General features: G+C 50.0%; 1 protein-coding gene and 1 long non-coding RNA gene across 11 annotated transcripts in view; one reads left to right on the top strand and one right to left on the bottom strand.

Moving 5' to 3' along the window:
* The window catches only part of TNRC6C (trinucleotide repeat containing adaptor 6C), a 316,377-nt gene that overhangs the window by 105,411 nt on the left and 194,505 nt on the right, over positions 1-16,461 (bottom strand). The gene's annotated exons all lie outside the window — the stretch shown is intronic.
* On the top strand, positions 650-2,848 carry LOC133225054 (uncharacterized). The gene is made up of 2 exons (XR_009729009.1): positions 650-873; positions 2,108-2,848. It is a non-coding gene; the product is annotated as an uncharacterized LOC133225054 (long non-coding RNA).

The raw sequence follows: 16,461 nt of genomic DNA, 5'->3' as shown, positions 1-16,461 counted from the left end.
AAGTGTCACATCTGGCCCTGGCAGGCTGATGGGGGGATGCCAAGCCAAGGGTCTGTAATAAGAATCCTGCAGCAGAAAGGGAAATTAGAAGATGACCCAACCTTTCAGTGCGCTGGGAGGAAGGTGCCAGTGCTTCTTTGCTGAAAAGGCCTTTCAGAAGTGTTTTCAGAGTTAGCTTCATGTTGTTGGTTTTTATCTTCACACAGAGCCTCACACGCGTACAGAAAGCACTGGAGATGTTTTCATGATGTGCCCAAAAGTGAAGGTGCTTTTGGGTTTTCCTACCTATGTGCAAGTCTCTTGTGCCCATGGAAATGAAGCAGAGCTGGAGGCAGCCCACCCAAAGGTTCATTTGCTCTGTACACCAGACTGACCCGTTTGGACATGGATGGCTCAAACAAGTGCCCCAGAATGAGAAACCTAAGGGATGAAAATTATGAAACAAGTTGTAGGGAGGAGAAAGGCTTCTACTACAACCCCCCAGCTACCAAAACAGTGGGTAGAGGAGCTGCAAATCCTTCAGGAAGAAAAGAAACCCAAGTCCTCAGGCCAGGCACCACTCCTGAGTCACCTCCCCAGTTCCAGAGGCAGCCAAACACCGGTTCCATAAGACAAAGCCCGTGGTGGGGTTTTGCAGCAGGGCCTGACCTCAAATGCTAGCAGAGAAACAAGCCAGCACATCTGACTCCAGTCTCCTTCTGGTAGAGGACTTCTTTGTACCACACGTGCTAGGAAAGTGTAGGCATCACCCTCACTGCTCCCACAGCTTCCGTTCCTGGGAGCTCTTTGGGGCAAAGGATGGCAGAATGGCAAATGCTGATGGCTGCAGCTCGTTCCTAATCAGTTGCTGGGCCATCTCCTCCAATGTCCAAGGTCAAAATGAGGTTTTATAGCCCATGAGCCTGGATGAGGCAAAAATGAGATTCTTGAGCAGTTTTCGTGAGCCCAGGCAATGGATCCCATGGAAAAAAAAGTTTTTCCCAATGTTAATAATCAAAGGAATAATTTGACATCTCTGAAATCTCCCCATATATTTGGAGGGCTGTAACATCCACTTCTTTCTCTGATGAAGCAGGGAATAGTGGCTGCTGCCTTCCAGCACAATGGTTAGGATATTTTGAAGGGGGTTGATGCCAGTATGATGTACATTTGTTGCCTGCTTTGGTACCTTTGGGTGAAAACGCTCTGATGTGACGACCATTATTATGCACAGACTTAGCAGGTATCACCACTTCAGGCTGGATTGTACCTAGCGCATCTTCTGCATTCCTGGCAGAGCTGATCTGACTTATCCCTGGGGTGAAGAGGTGGGAGAGAAAGAATTGCTTGTGACAGATACGAGCTATGTTGCTTAATGAAGTTTTGCAAGGTGCTCAGAGACAGCGGGATGGGGTCAAAGCAGGGAAGGTCACGCTGCTGGAAGCTGCAGTCCGGAGTCAGACCCTGGCTTCTCCTCAGAGCCTGTCACTCTGCTCCCGACCTGACTGGCAGGGCCGCTTGGATTGCAAAGAATTTATTGACACCCACCCACCATCCCTAAAGTTTTATGGCAATATAGATCCATTAGAAATCCATTTTACAGAGATATTAAAATAATGAAGGTGAGAATTAAGGGAGCTGCACGCTCCTTGGAAAACCCACTGATCATGATATACTGCCTTAAAGAAAGTTACCGTGCAGTCCCCTTAAAGAAAGTTATCAATTAGTCACTGTATCACACATAGGAGAATTGTTCCCTGAAGAGAATTTTAGGAGGAAAGGCATTGCCTAAGTGATGAATTTATCACTAGGGGTTGTGTGGCTCCATGGGCTGTGATGACATGGCACAGAGGACTCGGAGAGCAGACTGAGAGCCTGGTGCCTGAGGAAGGCTCTTTGCACTACACAGGCATCGTGCAGGGGGAGATACCCATGCTGCTCCCAGGCAGGGTGATGGCATGGGCAGGGAGGAGATGGGACCCCGGTGGGGTGGATCAGAGCTCACATGTCCAGCAAGCTGGAGGCACCGAGCACACAGGCTACGGCTGCTTGTACCTGCCTGCATACGGTATTGTGGTATTGACTTGGGAACACTGCCTCAGGCTTTCCTTCCTCCACGTGTTTCCAGACCACCATAACGCACTGTGTGAGAAGAAAACACTATGGATTTGAATGTGGCTGCCCCACTGAAACCAGGGGACATCAGAGCTGGTGTCAAACATGCACCGGTTGGTCTGTGCCACGGAGAGATTTGTCCATCCCCGCGGCTGAGCTGTGAAACGCCCTGGGGCGAACCAGCAGACAACAAAAGCTGAAGTCAAAGTACAAGAATCTGGCACGCACTGAGGCCAGTGGGAAGGCTTTACAACTATGTTTTATACCCTGCAAGCGCTCTTGCTTTCTGCTCTGTTCAGCACTCCCTTGGCTCCCCAGCACACGTGGTGCACGGAGCAGTGTGCCAATAGACTCTCTCCAGCCCAGCTGAAATATTATTTCCAAGTTGGCTACAAGGATTGTTTTATTTTTCTTATGTGTTTTTTCATCTTTTCTCCTGCAGGTGCTGAGAAAATGCAGTATTTCCCTATAGGAACCTTCTATGTCCACGTTGGTCCTCTCATGGTGAAGGGACAACGTGGCAATCGGAGAATATCCCTTTCCTCTACAGACATCCCCTCTGCAATGTGCTGGAGAATGCTGCATCCTCAAGGATGCCTCCTGCAGCTCAGCTGTGCTGTTTAGATGACTGAACATGGGCAGAGGAAGGAGCCACCGGGAAATGGCTTTTCTTGGTGGACAAATGGTAACGTCACATCTAGGCATGATGAGTCCACGTGAAATCGGAATAAACTGGCAAAATACTTCGTTTTGATCCAAATTTGCATTTCTCAATGCAAAAAGGTTTTGTGGGCAAAAAGCTGTGCTCCTCTCTTGCTGCATGGCTAAAATGGCCATGGGCAGTGACCTGCTGGCCACATCTCACTTAGCTCAGCTGAGGAGCTCAGCAGAGCCCTGACAAATCGCTGTGTTCTCCTGAGGCAAATAATCACAAACAAAAATATTTGTGTTTACTGTGGGGATTTGTCTGTGCATAATTATGCATTAGTCATTACCAGGGCTACAGGAGAGTTTTACACATGTAAATATGTTCAGTTAATTAGACAGGACTGCTTTGGGTTTGTTTCTTCTCTGCAGTCTGCTCCTGAAGTCATCAAAGCCTCCTGGATCACGAGTCAGGTTGGAGGAGATCCGTGAGGAAAACAGTTCTTCCTTTCCTTGTCATGCAGCTCTGGTTATCGAGATCTGTTCCTTTAAAACACTCCTTGTTCCTCTGCTGTTCAAGCCTCAAGGTGCTTCACGCACAATGCAACGCAGCACAACCTCTCATGTATGCGTGTCTTCAAGGGAAGAGTCAGATGTCTTTCTCAGGTAATACAATATAAGACATTATTTTCCTCTGAAACAGTTTTAAGCGCAGCAGCTTTTAGTAATCTTCTAGCATCTTCTCCTGTGTATGACAGAGTCTATTAACGTCATTTGCATGAGAAGTACACAATAAATCATTCATGCACAGTTTAGTACAGGTTAAGTGTAACAGCCTAACAGAGGCTTTGCTATAAGAAAATCAGAGCAGCTCATCAACTGGTGCAAATCAGCGTTGCTCCATCAAAGCTTCTGAGTCACACAAAGTAATCGCTTCGTCCAGAGGAAAGCTTGAGGCAGAAAAGCAGCAGGGGGGGAGCACGATTCCTGCCACACTCCAAGGAATTCCTTCCAAGAGCTTCTCTCCTAAAACCTTTTCAAAGAGCACCCACAGGCTGTGAGGCCCATTGGCAGGTCCAGGGTCATCGCTGCTTCACTGCATCCTCTTGGCTCTGCTGTGGGCAGGCTCCAGAGGAAGGTGAGGAGTGATTCGGGGGAGCATTCCGGGAAGGAGAGGCCAGGGAACCTGCAGGGAACCTTTGGCTTGCCCTGGCTGTGAGGGGAGGAGAAAGGTCCAATTCCCCAAGAACCTGCAGCTGTCATTTGGGCAAATGAAACAGCAAAACAGGATTTTAAGGTGGTTCAGTGTCCAGCCATCTACTGATCTCCATTAGTTATCCTCCACACTTGGAACACTGACCTCGTTTCCTAATGGGAGGAGGCTGTTACCTGCCCCAGGGCAGCGCAGCACATCCCTCCTGCAGGAGATGCCAACCACCATGGGAACAGCCCCACTGCACCCAGCGGGGTCCTTATCTCTGGAAGGGAAAGGAAATTCCTTAGTGATGATGTGGAATTTGTTACTGGCTCTGGAAAGGGGCTGTGTGGGCAGGAGAGAAGAGAAGGGGTCCATGGAGGGGGGTGCTTGAGGCTTTGCAGTGGGAAATAAACATGTCCTTCACCAGCACTGATAACTTACTGTCTGTCTGCAGGCGTAGGCACTGAGCGGTTGAGCTTTGCTAAAGCAGGAGGTGAACATGAGCACAGCTTGGCTGAAAGATGCAGATCTTTCTCCTCCCCTCCTCTTTTTTCCCCCTTTTTCTCGGTCTGGTTCTTGTTCTTGCTGCGGCAGCAAGTGGGACAGAGCCTCATTGTTCCTGCTGCTCAGGAAACACTGCGGGACTGATCTTATTAGAGCTCGGGCCATGCCCGGGCCAGCCAGGGGGGGCTGCCCCACACATCCTCAGGGGCTCGGAGCAGGGTGTGGAGCAAGGAGCAGCCCCGTGTTCCCAACCGGTTGCTTTGGGTCCCTTTGGATCCCTTTGGCATCACTCACTCAGCGCTTGATTTCTGGCAGCAGTTTCAGGGATTTGCCTTTGAATCGAGTCTGGGTGGCTCGAGCTGAGCACCAAAAATCAACGTGAAAATGGGAAGCGCTGCTTTAGGAGCGGGGAGGTGCTGTACCAGGAGTGGCAATGCTGTGATGGCAAGGAGTAAGCATGAACAACTTGACTGGTTTCAACCTGATTTGCCAGTAAGTCAAGCTCATGCACTGACACTGCCAGTTCCTTCCCACTGTCCCCCCACTAATTTGGGGAAAGAACATTTACTGTGCTCATCAAGGAAGTCTGAAGGTGTTAAGAGCATACCATTTACATGTAGGGGGAATAAAAGACAAGAGAAGGGTCTCCAGCAAGACACAGAGTGACCCTTTGGCTGTGCTTGACAGCCAGCCATGCAGCACCAGGCTGCTCTGTACAGTCCTGTCCCAGCCATGCCACTGCTTGCCCAGAGGATGGCAAAAGGGCACATTGATGCTGGAGGTCTTCCAGCAGGCAAGAGATAGGGGCTTATCTCAGATCTGGAGGAAAGGCTTCATTTATCCTGCTGGCTCTGGAGCTAATTACGTTGATGTTACCTGAAAGCTCAGAAAAATCAAGCTGACGTCACCCACATGGATGGTGTCCTCCTGCTCCCCAGCAAGGAGCTGGCACAGGCAGCATCAGCCATGAGTCTGCCCCTTCCAACCCCACCGTTGGTCTTAGCCCCAGCCTGGAGGAGTCACTTCTTCCAAGACATCTTCATACTGCTCTGCTGCCTGAGTGCTGGGCAGCAGCAATGAGCATAGAGGTACCAGACGGATGGCAGCACTGCCTCCTGCTCTGCCTTTGCAGCTCAGGACATTGCCAGGATGAGGAATGTTTTAGTCTCTGTGATACTGCTGTTAAACACGTCCTGATTTCCACTACGGCAGTAAGGGCAGGCAATGCAGCATACCAGTTCTTAGGTACGTGGCTCTTTTTGGATGCTTAGCTCATCCATGGCCTGCAAAGGACTTTCTCTTCTAGACTTATTGTAATATGACAGCTGAAATCTCTCTGAGTCACTCAACTTTGATCTCAACAGAGATGAACTTTCTAAATGCTCAGGTTCCAGAAGGAAGCTGCACGTTCCCAGGCTATTTATTTCCTACTTATAAAAACCATCATTTTGAATGCACTGGCTAAGTAAGAATTAATTGTATTAAAAATTCAGGTTAACGAATGCTGTAAGAAGTTGTCTTAAGGGAAATAAAAAGGGGGAGGAGGGGGAAATCCTGGGCACTAATGATTAGAGCAAAACCCTGATGTCAGGAGGACATTGTCTCAGTGGAAGCAAGTTACTCATCTTTTCCAGGAGATACATGCGTGCATTGCAAAATGTTTATCTTGTACTCTCTGAAGTGGTAGATCTACATGTGGAATGATGAAAAGGTGGCTTATTAAGCTAATTGCTAATAAAATATAAAAAAAAAATTAAAAAAAAAAAAAACCAAGGAAAACCCAGAACTACTGCGAGCAAATATTTAAAAACAGATGCAGAAGGCTGTGAAAACAAACACGATCTTGTTTCTCCATGAAGATTTCCCATCTGAAATCACACAGTTCAAAGCGACGTCCAGTTAATTCGGTACCTCCAGGCTCCCAGCACTGGAGCTGTTCATTAGCCTCTTCTAATTCTGTGATGCAGAACTGGATTAATGGAAAGGTGACTGGGAATCCACCCGGGGACCTGCTAATGATACTGCTTTGTCTTTAGAGAAGTCCTCTCTATCCTTGCCCACGTGTGGCAAAACACACACCATCAGGATACAGTGCCCCGGTACCGCAAGAAGACACTTTGGAGAGGGGAGGAAGATGTCATCACCGAGCAGTGCTGGGAACTGGCGGAACCCAAGATGGAAAAATAATTGCATGCATGTTTTTTAATACAACAGGATTCCCCCAAGCTCATTAAAGCTGATGGAAGTTTTAAAATCTGGATTACTTTAAAAATTAATTTACAGCTGTGGGGCTTGGTGGCCCAGAGAACATTAAAATGATAAATCCGGAAAGGTGATGTGAGCAGAAAGGAGGATTGCTTTGGTCACAACATGGCCTCTGGCAGCTGGGAAGGGGACATGGTTCAGTTCTGTTACCTCTGCTGTGCCATTTCTGGGCTTAACCCACATTTTAACATCTTGTCACAAATTAGTCAAATTTCCTCCCAAATGGCATGTGATCCAGAAATGATCGTGGTGCCTCTCTGCCTCATTAGATACTGGCTTACATGTCAAGGAGGGTGATACAGCCCAGCATCTGCTTGCTGGACCGCAGGACAGTCTCTGCAGAAGCTGGACATCCACACTGAGCTTACAGGACTGGATCAGGTCCACCTCCGAGGGGCTGAGCATCTCCACTGCTGTGCTCCCCACCACAGCAACCTTCAGCCAGCCGGATGGATGCAGAAGTGCTACCATTTCCCCTGCCCAGCAAGGGCCTATGAAGACAATCTGTCCCTGTCTGAGACCACAGCAGTGTCCCATTGCCTGGGATGGGAGGCAGGCGCTTGAACAGCTCCTGGTGTGCTCGGCTGGTGCCAGGCAGGGAATCCTTCACCCTGCACAGCCATCACCTTCAGGGCATTCCTGGCTGCGGGAAGAGCTATGGGTAATGATGGGACAAAGCGAGGCAGCTCCACTGAGCCCTGCAGGGGATGGACCATCATTTTTCTGCTGTGTATTCGTGTGATGCCAAGCACCAAGTGAGGTACCGCAGAACAAAGGCTGCAGGCAGGTTATATTCAGCTCACACCAGCTACCTCTGTTTGCTGGGAAGAAAGGAGCCCTTTGTTTGGAAACAGCAGCTACTCCCACAAAAACATTCACGGGGTGTCTGCACATGCAAAAGCCCCTGTTAGGTACAAAAGTGACTTTGCACAAAACAGTCCCTATAACCTAATGTGAGCTGGCAGAGCATGGGCAGAGCTTCCCAATTCAATGCAGGTTTGAGTGTGTGGCTGGGAAGGAAACTGCAGCCAGGGAATGTGCCAGCTCCATAGAGCCCCTCCATGTGCAAGCCATCCCTGATGCGACCAGAGGTGTGCTGCCTGCCTGCATATCAGCTACCAAAACGTGGGCCAGGCTGCGGAGCCAGCTTACCTTAACATACATCTGTATCTCCAATGCTTGGCCCTGGGAAGGCACAGCCATGGATGTGGCTGGGCACCATCCCCAACAGCAGCACCAAGCTGCTTCTATATCAGGGGTTTCCTACATAAAGGTGGTGTTTTCCCTGCAGAGTGTTACAGGGGTCCCCAGGGTTTGCCTGATGCTGCCCATACACCCCATGAGACCCACAGGTATCATGAGCCCAGTGATGCTCAGGATGGGGACAGCCCTGGCCTTGACACCCCTTCCCTCGGGTCAGCCTCTCTGCTGTGGGTTGATTATAACATGCTTCTCGTTTCCTTCTCTGACCCAATAAATTAACTTTAACAGTAAATTAACTTTATTCTGTTCCTGGCTAGGCCTGTCAGAGGAGAGCAAGGCAGATTTTCCACTGGCCATTAAGGGGGGCCCCACGCCTGGCCAGCAGCACAGTGACTCACAGGGCTTCAGGCTGCCTATTGAAGGGATCCCAGCCCGAACAAAGCCCCCATTCACTCCGGGGCTCTGCTCGTTTTTCTTCGAGCCCTCACTGCTTTATTTTTATTCTTTCCCAAACATTGTTGGCTAATTTCATTGACAAAATTCATAACTTGGGGTTGGAGAGCTCGCTCCTATTCAGCTGCGAGCGCTGGGGGGCTTAGTGTTTCTTTTCCATGCTGCCCATCTTGCCTCATTCTCTGCATCCTCCCAAAGCCAGATTCCAGCCTGTGCTGTGCCGAGGGATGGAGCTGGGGGACACAGCCCTGCACCCGGCATTTAAGTGGTCCTCAGCTTTTAGATGGGGAACAAAAAGCACCACAACAAGATCTGAACCCAAAGCAAAACGGTGATGTGAAGGGCAGTGGGAACAGGGCTGCGATGATGCGCTACAGAATTGAGAGACCCCTTAAAGTACACAGCAAACATTTAAAAACAAAAGCCTATTTGGCTTTCATATCTGCAATGCTCTGCATCCAGTCCGGTTAATTACAGCTATTTAAAAACATCTGCATTTCATAAAGAACTAACTTTCCTTCCCCTCAGGCTGCCCCTCCTGAGACATCTCTCTCCAGGCTGCTGGGTTACACAGTAATTATAATCCACAAGTACCTGACATCACCACCGAGTGCAATGCATTATGGTTTTAAAAACAAGAGAAATAATATTACTCAAGATGGATGCGAGCCAAGATCCCAGCTCCAAACACCATCATTTTCTTTGGCAAAGTTCAGAGCCGGAGCCCAGCACAGCAGCCAGGGCCCCCGAGTCAGTGCTGCACACACAGAATGGAGGAGTCATTTTGTGCTCTGGTAAAAAAGAGGACATTTCCCTTGCCTGCTGACCCAGAGGGTCTTAAATACATGCAAGTGGAGAGCAGGGCACGACTGCAAGCCAGAACAGCTTGGCAAAGAGCTCACATCAAAACGGCGTTGGAGGTTAGAAACAGCCTTAACGACAGCCAGCCCATGCCCCCCAAACCAGCTCTGCCTTCCCATATCATTGCTGGGAGACCTGCCATCCCACTCGTCCCATCCAGACCCTGGTGGCAGAACTTGCCAGATCATCAGTTTGGAAAGGGATGCAGGCTGGACCACAAGCAGTGTCCAGCGGTGGAGCAGGCAGCAGTACCCTGGGCATCTGCCTGTGCTGCCTGCATCAGCCCAGCACCAGGGCAGGCAAACACTCACAAAGTGTTTGGGGAAGGCTCTAATGTCAGTGCAAGGTGCTGTGGGTTTGTACCCTTCCAGCTGGAAGGAGACAGACTCTGTCTCCAAAGAACCTGCAACAAGCTTATGTATGCTTTATATATAAATGTATATATATATATATATGCATACAAACACACACACGTAATATATACACATAATTTGATCTATAGCTACCAAAGTGCACTCAGCTGGTCCTTAATAGTGTTTTAAGTAGCAAATCCTTTTCTCCTCTCCAGAGGCAGAGGCTGGTCCCACATTGCAGCACCAGCCCTGTTAACCTGCAGGAACACCCCCCTCAAGCCACAGCCTTTTTGCTTTGCTAAGCTCTGGAGGCCAGGTCTCTTGTCTTGTTCATTTATCAGCTTGTTTCCCTGCAGAGAGGCACTGGTTAGAGGAGAAAGAGTGTGTTTTTCAGTCCGCAGAGCAAGCAATTTACTTTTTGAGGTTGCTTGCCAAACCCACATTCCTGCTCCAGCTTCCAGTCCAAGCAGAGGGGAGGCTGAGATCAGAAACGAGAGTCGTAGGCTGCTTTTGCTCAACGGGTTGTGCTCTCTTTGCCTTATATGAGAGCTGAGCTCACTCAGGGGTTGAAACATCCTCTGCACCTTCACATCTCAACAGCAAGCAGGGAAAGTAAAAACCACAAGGTTTCCTCTGCAGTCAGCAGTACCCAATAAATTCACAGCAAGAGCAAGCCTTTAGAAGAAAAAAATACAAATATCCCCCAAACCAAACATTTCATCCTGTCCTGGTGTAACTGGGGAATAAACTTAGCAACTAATTTTAAGGATGAAGGGAAAAGGAAAGGGATAAGAGCGAGTCAAGCCAAGCGCGGCACACCACCGCGATCACAACAGCAGCCTGGGTTTGCATCCCTGGAGGAACCAGTAGCTCTGTTCATCAGGCTCTGAGTTAGTGTGGTGGGGCAGGAGCCAGGCCCTTGGCTCTCCTGCACAGCTCAGGGCCTGCTACCATGAGGACCCCTGGAAAATGATGAGCAGCCTTGACTGAGGACCGGGAAGGGCTGTAGGATGGTGAGTGCTAGGTGCAGGGCTGAGCTCCATCTGCCTTGGGTACAGCTCCCTCAGCTTAATGGGATGAGTCCTGGGTGGTAATTGCACAGGTTATCCCTTAGCCCCTAAGTAGCCTTAAAAGTGCTTTGGCTGGGCATCAGATGGTTTTGCATGTATAAAAGGATGCTGCAGTGATGCAGAGACATTATAAGCGCCACTGCCTTGCCCCCATAGGGATGCAGGCTGGGGATGGAGAGCCAGGCTGGAGACATAGGGCCTGACTCCTCTTCCCTCCCTCCATGCTCTGTCTGCCTGCTTGGCTATTTGTGCTCGCCTGCTCAGGGCCATCTGTGCACACCCACTGACACAGGAGTGCCCCTCACCATGGCCACTTAGCGCGGCCAAAAGGACTGGGGTTATTACACACCCTTGAGGCTTTCCCTCACCATCCTCACTCCTTGCCGAAGCCTTGCTAGGTCTCTGAGCATCGTAAAGCTCTCCCCACCAGAGCAGACTGGGAAATGGCTGATGCTGGTAGAAGAGGAGGTGTGATCAAGGGGATGCCCCTGGGGTGCCATAAAAGCAGTGCTCAGGGCAAAGTGGCACAGCCCCAGCACACAGGGACCTTGCTGACAGCCAACCGTCCCTTGCAAACCTCCCAAAGGCGGCCTGCAATTCCCCACACGGGGATGATTCCTTAAGGACAGATGTGAAGCCTGCGCTTGCTTATCCTTAAGGAGCAGTTTACAATAAAACAAAGTAATCTGCTTTGGAGACCTGCTTCTGTGCTCCTGGCTTTCACCTCCACAGACCACGCTCCCACCTCTGGAGCAACCTGGCCACGTGCCTGAGCAGCGCTCCCTTCCCAGGGTGCTTCCCACATCCCATTTCCAGGTGTAATATCACCTCAAGGTTAATTAAACATACACTGGATGCTGCTCCTAGATGGGTTTTTCATGTACATGATGGATCCGGGTCCTAAAGGGAGGTGATGCAAAGCCCCCTCGATAGGATGAACAGCATCGCAGCACCGTGCTCCATGCTCTTAAGTGGTGGCCCCTTCCATCAGCAGTGCTGGGGATTATACCTAAATTAAGTCTCTTCACTGACTTTTTTTCTCACCCTATCACCTTTCCCTTCTCCCATCTGTGATCTTTCCACCCCGTGTGTTCAGTTTGGTGTCAGGACCCCAAGGCACTGTCCCTCACTCCCTGCCAAGGATGCGCAGACACCATGGGTCACACCAGGAGCATCCCAGAAAAACCCTTTGGTGCAAGGGGAAAAGCCATGGTGCTCCTCTCTGCCTCTCCAGAAAGCCCAAATGCCATCCTTCCTATGTGAATGTATCACCATCAGGCTCACTCTCACTACTTGACACACGGTTTCCCAATACCCAGCCGGGTGTTGCCCCTCTGCTCCTGCAGCAGCACGGGACAGGGAGGCACAGCCTGCTCAGCAAGCTTGTGTGTCTTTAGGGTAAATACATCCTCCAATGGGAAGGAAAAGGATTTGTCTTTCTACATGCAGATAATAGATATATACATTTATATATATATATATAAAGAAGCTTTATCATATTCCAGAATACCTTCATCCCTTATGAAAGGTCAAACTTGGATCCAATTTCAGTCAGGAGGGAGACGTCTGTCAGACAAGCACTAATCACTATTTAGTATTCATATTCACCTATTAGAAGCTCCATGCTGTAAACATGTCTATGAATTAACAAGGCATCTGGCCTCTCTTATACAATATGAGCAGCTTGGATCATAAAGTGTCTGCAGCAAATAAAAAGTGCCTTCCATCTGTCTCTCCCAAATATCACTGCTATCACCAAAGCAAACAGACCGGCTCTTCCAAAGCACGGCGCGGCCCCCTCCCCCGGAACGTGTTAGTCAAACAAAAACAAGCGTTTCACGGAGAGCACTTGAGAGAGCTGAATGCTGAGGAGCCAGGCGCAGATTAAGAACCGGGGAGGGGGGGATGAGCTGAAAAATAACTGGGGAAAAGAAGAGCTTCCTGATAACAAAGTCCTCCCTTAGCGCGCTCAGTCGTTATCCACGGCGCTGGTGATGCCGGTGGCATCCGGTCAGCGCTGCCCAGCGGAAGATGCTCACATGCCAGGACAGTGCCAGGGCAGAGCTCCCCTAGGGGATACCAAAGGAGCTTTAAGGGCCCTTCCAACCCAAACCATTCTATGGCTGTATGAAACACTGTCTCCTAGCACTGACACCCCTGTGGCTTGCAGCGGAGGTTGCTGTGGGGTCATGATGACCAGAGACGCGCCTCAGTCCTGCAGGATGGAAAAGGCAAAGCCCAGCCAGCTTTGAGCCGTCAAAGCTGCCCTGTGTGAAGGCCACGTGCTGGCTGCGGGGGGACAGCTCAGCTTCAGTGATGCCACCCACCAGAGCAGGTTGTGAGCTCCATCCCATGTCCACAGGCTGTTTTCTTCCTCTAAATCAGGTCACTTCAGCTCATGACTCTGCTCCGTGGCTGTCTATGAGGAATGCACTAGAATGAAAGGTGGGTAATCTGTGTGCCTTCCCAAACCACAGGGAGACAGGGTGAATCCAGGAGCTGTGTCAGTGCAGGACATCAAGGAGTGCTGCTGCCATCAGCTAGGAGCTGCAGCCCCTGAGATCGTTCCCACTGGATGCACCAGGGAGGTGGGATCAGCCGAGGCTGTCACTGGTGGGACAGTGGGACCAGTGCTGGGGCCAAGCAGGAGATCTCTTGCCAGGGTCTGGATGGGTGTCAGGGCAAAGGCAGGAGCAAGGGAAGGGAGATCGACCCTTTTGGTGGCAGCTGCTCACCCAAGAGGTTCCTGTGTCCCTAGGACACCACTTGTGCCCCGGCTAAAGCCAGTGGCCTTAAACCAACTCAGGCTCCTCTGTCTCAAGGGAAAGGAGGGTCTACTGTAAACCCTGGCTTTGTTTTCAGAAGATAAATTTAAGCCAAGGGGAAGGAAGAATGAGGTTCATAAATCAGGCAGGCCTGAAAATGAGGCATGAAAAATGAATGAATGGAGCGTGTGTGTGAGCACTGACACAGCCCACCCGCAGCTGGCAGCCCACAGCCAGGCCCTCCCCATGGCACCGAGCTCACTCTGCCGATGGAGACAGACCTGCTGGCTCTCCAGAACCTCCACCTCTTACCCACTTTGCATCCACACAGAAACCAACCCCCACTGGCTTTAAACCTGAGCTGCTGGGGATGTGATGGGTTGCTTGGGCTCCAATCCGTGTGCTCAGCAATGTCTGGCTCTGCCTCATTCCTCCTCCCTTTCCAGGTTTAAACAACCAACTCTTTGGGTTGCCTGAGATGTTAAAGCATAAAAATGGGGGAGCAGAGGGATGTCCTGGCTTTCTGGAAGTGGTTCTCACATCCCCAACCCACGCAGATGCCCCAGCTGCAAACACCTAAGGAGTTAGATGAACCTCTACACCAGATCAGCCTCTCAGCTTCCTCCATGGCCAACTAGCTGCTCCTAACAGCAACCCAGAGAAGTCCATCTCCTCCAAATCATTCTCTTGAGAGCATGTCTGTGGGAATGGGGCCAAAGCAGCCTGGCTTGGGGATGCATTAAGGATGCACCAGGAGGTGGATCTGCACCTCTGCCAATAAGGCTTTGGTCTGTTGGGTCCACAGTGTGCAGGCATTTTGGATCGATGAGAAACCCTCACAACTTGGCAGCCTCCAGAATTAGGTCTAAGTGCACTGGGTCATCCTGTCCACAAATATTTGCGCTTTGCAAAGCAAAAAGGCCCTGACCAAACAAACCCGATGTGGCTGCAGCTGCTGTGCTGGGACCCGAAAGTGCAGGCTGTGGAAATACCCATCTGTGGCACTGGGCATGCAAATACTTCACAATGGCTTAGGAGGAAATGGTGGAGGGTGGCCCAGGGCAGCTGGTATTGAACTGGAGAGGGTGGGAAGGAGGGAGAGGAAAAGCTAAAGATGGGGAAATTTGGGTTAGTTTCCTGTAAGATGATCTGAAGTGGCCCCAGCTGAGGGACCTGGTGACTGCAGAAAGGTGTCACTGAGCATCACTACCCAGAGCATCACCAGGGTTGATCTGGTTGCATCTTTCCACCAGGGAAAAGCTTCTGAAAGAACAGGGTTTACCTCTCTCTGACATACCCCGTTAACCACTTGCACTGCTACAGAAGCCTGACACAGAAGATTCACAGCCTTCAGAGCTGCATTGCCAGCCCCAGGGCCAGGTCATCACCTACATGGTCCCACAGGACCTTGGGACAGGAGCAGCTCCAGGTGGCTTTCCCAGCACAGGGATGGCAGCAAGCCCTGGGGCTGCCCTCCAGCCATATTGCAGCCTGACCCGAGTCCCAGGCCATCAAAATCAATAGGGAATTTGCCACCAGCCTCAGTGGGGACAGGATCAAGCTCTGCATGACAGGGAAACCCTTTGAGCATGGAAGCTAATTTAAAAGAAGCTCATCTTGTGTTCAGAGACACGGAGCAAGGAAAAAGCGTGGCAGATTTGGGTATATTTTAACTGAATTATTGTCCACTGGGGATCGAGCTAACACCACAAACATGATTAGCGAGGCTGCAGTGATGAATATGGGGTTCAGAGAAGAAAAGCTGCGTGGTTCCTGTTTCTGATCTTGAGTCATTCCTCCTCCTTTGGAGGCTAAGTGTGAGTACCACAGTACACAGAATCCCCAACAAAGACTCCCATCCATCCCTTCGTAAGGCACACGGGTTGGCAGGTACCTGCAGCAAAGCTTAAACGACACGTATCAAAATGCAACAGAATTTTGTGCAAGGCTCTGTTAAATATATTCTGTTTAATTGATTTTTCTAAAAATCTATTATGCTGCTCCAGGCACAGCTATTGATCTGCGGTGCTGGAGGAGTAATGAAGAAGCCTTCAAATCAATAAGGCCAAAGTATATCTCAAACTGTATCTGCTCCACCAGCACAGCAGGGATGTGGCCAGTGAAATTCCCTAGACAGGACCAGGAGTAGGAACAAACCTGTTCTGATGACTGCAAAGATTTATTTCTATTGGCATAAACATAACTAATGCAACTCTTCACTTCCCTGAAAGCTGGTAATATATCCTGGTGCTCCCAATGAAATGAGCAAGAGCACATTTGCAAGGGAAGAAGAAACCCACCCAACTCCCTCAACCGTGAGCTGTATTTTCATCTTGGTGCCCTTGATTCTCCTCCACCCCTTTCCCCTACCAGGATAATATTTCTCCTTGGAGCTCTTATACGGGTTTTAACATGGCTTTTGTAGGTCTCCAAGGCTGGAGTTTTAGGTTTTCTTTTATCCCTTTCTGTCAGGATGGAGTAGGAAGGCAGCTAAAATCACAGGCTGATAATATTGTTTGGGGCTAACAGCCTTATCTTATCTTGTTCATATTATTCATATTACCTTAGATAAGCCACCTGGGGCCGCACACAAGCAAGATTCAAGGAAGTGGCCTCATTAAAGTTCAGATCCCTATTTACTGTAATAAGAACAGCTGGACTAACACAGCCACACTTTGAACTCAGCTGGCACTTTCCATCTGAGGCTTTGACTTGATCCCTTTCACACTTCACAGCGCAGAGAAACCGAGGAGCTGGAGTTAATCAGCACGGCCACTTTTCCTCCAAAAGGCTTGGGATTACAAAAGGGGTTTTTCCTGCTGGACATTGACTGTTTGTGCAAGCTGGCAAAACCGGCCAAACCCCTCTGCGCCCCACAGAGCCTGGGTAGAGATCACTGATGGCAAAGAGCTGCTCAAAATGCAATCAGCGCTGTATTTGCCAGCTCAGATGATGCTGGGAGCAATCTGTAGGTACTGCTTTTCTAGCCAGCATGGTCAAATCAGCACAGGGGCACGGCTGCCTTTGCTCAGGTGTTTGCTGCTGCCTGG

The sequence above is a fragment of the Neopsephotus bourkii genome, unplaced genomic scaffold (genome assembly GCF_033783945.1).
Source record: "Neopsephotus bourkii isolate Nb327-2 ecotype Australia unplaced genomic scaffold, CSIRO-AGI_Nbou_v1 NB_1749, whole genome shotgun sequence".
NCBI classification, from domain to species: domain Eukaryota; kingdom Metazoa; phylum Chordata; class Aves; order Psittaciformes; family Psittacidae; genus Neopsephotus; species Neopsephotus bourkii.
The sequence above is the reverse complement of the archived record's forward strand: the minus strand, read 5'-3'. Positions and strand labels throughout refer to the sequence as shown.